Raw genomic sequence first — 6,086 nt, 5'->3', positions numbered from 1 at the left:
CCTCCTCCTCCCCCTCCTCCATCTTCTTCTTCCTCTTCTTAAAGAATACCTTTCAACATTTCATGTATTACTGCTTTGCTGGTGATGAACTCCTTTAGCTTTTTCTTGTCTGAAAAGCTCTTTTTAAAAAAATATATTTTTTTAATTTATTTCAGAAAGGACGGGAGAGAGATAGAAACATCAATGATGACCCCTAACCAGTTTGGCTCAGTGGATAGAGCGCCGGCCTGCGGACCCAAGGGTCCCAGGTTTGATTCAGGTCAAGGGCACGTACCTTGGTTGCAGGCTCCTCCCTGGCGCGGGCCCTGGTTGGGGCTTGTGCAGGAGGCAACCAATTGAAGTGTTTCTTTCACATCAATGTTTCTGTCTTTCCCTCTCTCTTCCACTCTCTCTAAAGAAAAAAAAAGAAAGAAAGAAAAATCAATGATGAGAGAGAATCATTCATTGGCTGCCTCCTGCATGCCCCACACTGGGTATCGAGCTTGCAACAAGGGCATATGGCCTGACCAGGAATTGAACCATGACCTCCTGGTTCATAGGTTGACATTCAACCACTGAGCCATGCCAGCAGGCCATCTGTGAAGCTCTTCATCTGACCTTCAATTCCAAATGATAGCTCTGCTGGGTAGAGTAATCTTGGTTGTAGGTCCTTGCTTTTCATCACTTTGAATATTTCTTGCCACTCCCTTCCGGCATGCAAAGTTTCTGTTGAGAAATAGACTGACAGCTGTATGGCACTCCATTGTAGGTAACTAACTGCTATTCTCTTACTGCTTTTAAGATTCTCTATTTGTCTGTAACTCTTGGCATTTTAATTATGATGTGTCTTGGTGCAGGCCTCTTTGGGTTCCTCTTGTTTGGGACTCTGCACTTCCTGGGCTTGTAAGTCTATTTCTTTCACCAGGTAGGGGAAGTTTTTTGTCATTATTTCTTCAAATAGGTTTTCAATACCTTTCGTGCTCTCTCTCCTTCTGGCACCCCCATAATGTAAATGTTGGTATGCTTAAAGTTATCTCAAAGGCTTCTTAGACTATCTTCATATTTTCTTATTCTTTTTCTTTTTGCTCTTCTGATTGGGTGTTTTTTGCTTCCTCATATTTCAAATCATTGATTTGATTCTCAGAATCCTCTACTCTACTGTTGAATCCCTGTAAATTATTCTTTATTTCAGTTAGTGTATGCTTAATTTCTCCCATCCAAGTACTAACCAGGCCCGACCCTGCTTAGCTTCTGAGATCAGATGAGATCAGGCGCATTCAGGGTGGTATGGACGTAGACTATGCTTAATTTCTGACTGGTCCTTTTTCATGTCTTTGACATTCTCACTAAGATCCTTGAAAGTCTCACTAAGTCCCTTGAAGCTCTCATAAAGGTCCTTGAGTAACCTTATAATCATTGTTTTGAACTCTGTATCTAGTAGTTTGCTTTCTTTCATTTCTTTCATTTGTAACATGTTTCTTTGTCTCTGTATTTTGTTTGCTTCCCTATGTTTGTTTCTATGTATTAGGTAAAGCTGCTATGTTTCCTGGAATTGGTTGAGTGGCCTTGTGTAGTAGGTATCCTGTAGGGCCCAGTGGCTCAGCTTCCCCAGTCACCTGAGTTGGGTAGTCTAGGTGCACCCCTGTGTTGGCTGTGTGCACAGTCTTGTTGTAGTTGAGTCTGTTGGTGTACTGGGAGAAATTGACCTCCAGGCCAATTAGCTGTGAGGACTGCTGTGACTATAGTGGGAGAGCTGCTGTGCAGGAGACATCCTCTGGAGAGGACTTGCTTCAGTGGGGCTTTGGTGCTCACTGAGTCTGCCCCTTGAGTGTGTTGCTTGTGGATGTGTACAGTTGTAGTCTGCTATGGTCTGAAGCTGTCCACTGGGTGTCCTGGCTCTAGGGTCTCCATGGAGGTGCAAAGTCAGCCACTGCCTGGGGCCACCTGGCAGGAGCTACAGAGAAATCTGCAGATGGCTTCTAATTGTATTGGGTTTGGAATTACCCAGGTGAAGCCCAGCTGTGAAGCAAGGCAGGCTGGTGCTAGTGTTGGGTCTTGGTCCTTTTATTGATAGGTTTGGGGCTTGCTGTCATGAACTGCAGCCTGTTTGAGAGATTTTAGCAAAGTCTGAAGTCTGAGCCAGGATAGGCCATTCATATGGAAAAGCTGCTGCAAACAGCTTGGGTGGGGCAGCAAATTGGATGGGTCAGGTTCCCAGGGAATCACCAGGGCTGAGTAAACAGTGTGCTCCGGGCTGATGGAGATTCATATATGGCTGCCAGTCATCCCTGGGACAGGGGAGGTCCAAGCACAGGAACAATGACCCCTTCGAGCATGCCTATCTGGGAGAAAGCTTCCCTAGAGTTCCTGCCCTGATTCCAGACAATCCAGTTCCTCCCCGTATGTGTCTGGGTCCCCCAATACCTCCTGGGGCTGGAGTTTGTACAGGTCCAAGTAAGTTTGTGCACTGGCCCTTTAAGAGGGACACTTGGATGTCCAGCAGCCTCAATCCACGCTGGTTTTCACAATCCAAAATTATGCGGTCTTCTCTTCCCAGCTCCGAGACCATGGATTGGGGGTCTGGTGTGGGGCTAGGACCCCTTGCTCTTCACAGGCAGCCTCTACAGGGATAATTTCTTCCCGATTAAAAAACAGCACTTGTGGGTGTCAGGCCAACCCATTCCATGCCTCTGCCCTTCCTACCAGTCTTAATGTGCTTTCTTCTTTACTTCTCTAATTCAGCCAGCTTTCAGGTGGTTCTGAATGATAGTTGTTCTGTATTTTAGTTGTAATTTTGATGTGGTTATGGGAGGCGGTGAGTACCCACGTTTACCTACACTGCTATCATGGTTCTCTCTCCTGACCCTGTTGTTTTAATGATCATCTTCCCCCAGGATGTCTGATTCTTCTCTTCCAGGTTTTGTCCATGGGGCCTGAGTCAGGACACTGGTGGTCTGGCTGAAAAGGCAAGGCATAGCTGGAACCAATGTGAAACTTCTTCAGGGAAGCTTCATTTATCTCAGGGTTGACAAAATTTTTCTGTGGAGAGCTATAAGTATTTTAAGCTTTGCAAGCCATACATCTCTGTTGCAACTGTTCAACTCTGTTATAGCACAATAGTATCCATAAAAAATATGTAAATGAATAGGTAAAAGACATTATTTTAAAAAAGCAGGCAGTGGACTAAATTTGGCTGTCAAGCTTTCGTTTACCAACCTTTGATTTATTCAGCTGCTGGGCACTTCTGTGTCCCTGGCCTCATAGTAGGCATAAGGGATGCTACAGAGAAGGACACAGGCCCAACCCTGGCAATGGTAGCTCAAGGGTGTGACGAAAGAGCAGCTGCAGAGTAACATGAGAGTGTACTTTACCAGAGGAGTTTGTAACTTGGAGTAGGGGCCAGACAGAGGTGGTTTTCTGGGAGAAGTGACATCGAAAGCTGAAACCCATGTCCTAACCATGAGCCAGGCATAGTGGGGAATTTAGGGGTCTCAAAGAAGTTTAGTATTCCTGGAGGTGTGGTGTGCATAGCGGGGATATAATGAAGGACAGAGCTGGAAAGATGAACCAGAAGCAGACCACACAGGCCTCAAAGCCAGCCATGTAGGGAGGCGGGCCTTCATCCTGACAGCTCTAGGAGAGGGACTGCAAATTTTACCTTTGGGGGAGTGCCACTTGTCTGGTCCAAGGAGTACAGGGAGGCTATGGAAAATGGAAGGCTTGCCCTAGCCGGTCTGGCTCAGTGGATAGAGTGTCGGCCTGTGTACTGAAGGGTCCCGGGTTCCGGTCAAGGGCACATGCCCGGTTGTAGGCTCGATCCCCACTTGGGGGTGTGCAAGAGGCACCCAATCAATGATTCTCTCTCATCATTGATGTTTCTATCTCTCTCACTCTCTCCATTCCTCTCTGAAATCAATAAAAACATATTTTAAAAAAGAAAGAAAATGGGAGGCTTTTAGAAGCCAGGGCGAGGGAACAAAGTTTGGTTATGGCATGTGAAATGGGCCAAGACAAGCAGCTCAGGACTGAAACCCAGGAAAATACAGTGGAAGTAACATTTTTATGATTTTATTGTATCCTACAACCCCTCTACATGGGCTCCTACTCATCCCTCAAGGTCAAGTCCAAATGTCCCTTTATCTTTGGATCTTCTCATGGGGAAGAGTTATAGGCTCCTTCCTCCAGACTATCATGACATCATACTGGGGGACACTTGTCACAGCAGTATCTCCTCATTGAGGTCTCAGAAGACATGCACAGAATAAGCACTAATAAATGCTTGATAAATTAAATTAAATGGCAAGGTGAATTAGCCAGGGTAGAGGTGGCTGATGAGCCACATTTTACAGTTGAGAAAATTGAGACTCGGAAGGCTAAGCAATTTGCCCAAATGATACATGTAAGAATTCTTCCCAGTTTAGTCATTTCAGCAGAAAAATTGGCTTTCTCTGTCTCTCCAGGCTGGAACTTTTCTTGCTCACCTCATAATTTGCTAAATTATTAATCTGTGAGGCAGTTAACTGAGCAGAAGCAAGAGGCACATTTAGCAGGAAGATAAAACAGACAAGAGAATTAGGAGGCATCTGGCTTTCAGACACTCCACCCTGTGGTGCTCCAAACGCTAACAGTGAAATTTAACCCTTCTTCTAAATCCCAGCTGGAACAATGTCTGGTGAGTGGTGAGGCCCTGGCCCTGAAGAAGTGCCTGGAATTCTTAAAGAATTGGGTCTTGAGGCTGTTGGAGCCTGTCTGGAGTGCCCTAGCAGCTGGGTTGGGGAATTCTCTTGGCTGTTTACTGCAGCCTATTTTTAGAAGGCAGTTCAAGCTGGGGTGGAGTTATGGCCCCCTCTACCCCCCCACCCCCACCCCCAACTCTTCCCACCTCACCCAACCGGGATGCAGGACAGGATTATGGTCTTTTAACAGTGTGGCTCAGTTGGTTGAGGGTCGTCCCATGCACGGAGAGATCACTGTTTCTATTCCCAGTCCAGGCACATACCCGGGTTTCGGGCTACATCCCTGGTAGGGAGTGTGCAGGAGGCAGCTGATCTATGTTTCTCTCTTTCCCTAGCCCTTCCTATCTCTCTAAAAAAAAAAACCAATAAAAACAAATTGAAAAGGACTCAAGATGATGTTCCTACTTTAGTGGGTCTACACTTCTTGAATCCCACAGAACTGCCAGCTGCCTGGCCCGCCAGGTGATGGACTTGTGGGTGGGATAGCCTAGGATAAGTGGGGTGGCCCAAGACAAGTGGGGTTTTGATCGTATCTATATCCGCTTGATATCTCCCAACTATATTTGGGTATTCCACAAGTGTGGGTGCTGGGCACTATGCATGCCTTCATGAAGCCCAAGAATAGATAATAAACAAGTAAATATGCAAATTGAGAACAGCAAGCCATGGTTCCCTATAGTAGGGTAAACTGAGCAAGCCTGTGAGAGGAGAAGGTGTGGAAAAGTCCCTTAGTTAACCCATTTAAGCTGAGCCTCAGTTTCCTCTTCTGGAAAAATGAGACCTATAATAGCTCCACCTGCATTACAATGTTGTCTTGAGGACCAAATATCAGTAAAGAGCTCTAAAATACTAATTAGTGTTATGTTAAGCCTGCTGTGGGGGTCTGAACATTATCTCTGAGTGAAGGAAGGCAGGGGGTTAGATGGGTTTAGGAAGAAAGAAGCTGCTTCCATTAGATCCTCATCAAAAAATACCCAAAAGGGTGTCCCCAGCCTCAGGATGGGACCTACTCCTTTCTCTGGAAAAGGGCATCAGAGCCTCAGAATTACACCATCTAGGACAGTAAAGGCCCAGTTTTATAAACTGAGGCCAAGACAGGATTGGCAGACATCGGCGCCATCAGCAGAGCAGGCTACAGTTAGCTGGTTTGGGCTTTTGTACCTGTTGTGCTTGCACTTTGGGGAGATCTATGTTGGAGAAGTACACAGCCCGCCCCCGCCCCAAAAGGACCTAGCTTGCTGGAACAGGGGAGGCTGGTGCCTGAGAATCCTGCCCCTGCGCCTGTCACCCCTCCAGCTGCGGCTCTGCTAGTCCCGCCCCTTTCTGCAGCCCCGCCCCTTTCTGCCTTGTCCCCACGCTCCCTCCGGCGAC

General features: G+C 46.7%; 1 protein-coding gene across 3 annotated transcripts in view; it reads left to right on the top strand.

Annotated features, from left to right (window-relative positions):
* The window catches only part of IQSEC1 (IQ motif and Sec7 domain 1), a 205,731-nt gene that overhangs the window by 117,270 nt on the left and 82,375 nt on the right, over window positions 1-6,086 (top strand). The window lies entirely within an intron of this gene.

Source organism: Myotis brandtii, unplaced genomic scaffold (assembly GCF_000412655.1).
Source record: "Myotis brandtii unplaced genomic scaffold, ASM41265v1 scaffold995, whole genome shotgun sequence".
Lineage (NCBI taxonomy): Eukaryota > Metazoa > Chordata > Mammalia > Chiroptera > Vespertilionidae > Myotis > Myotis brandtii.
The sequence above is the reverse complement of the archived record's forward strand: the minus strand, read 5'-3'. Positions and strand labels throughout refer to the sequence as shown.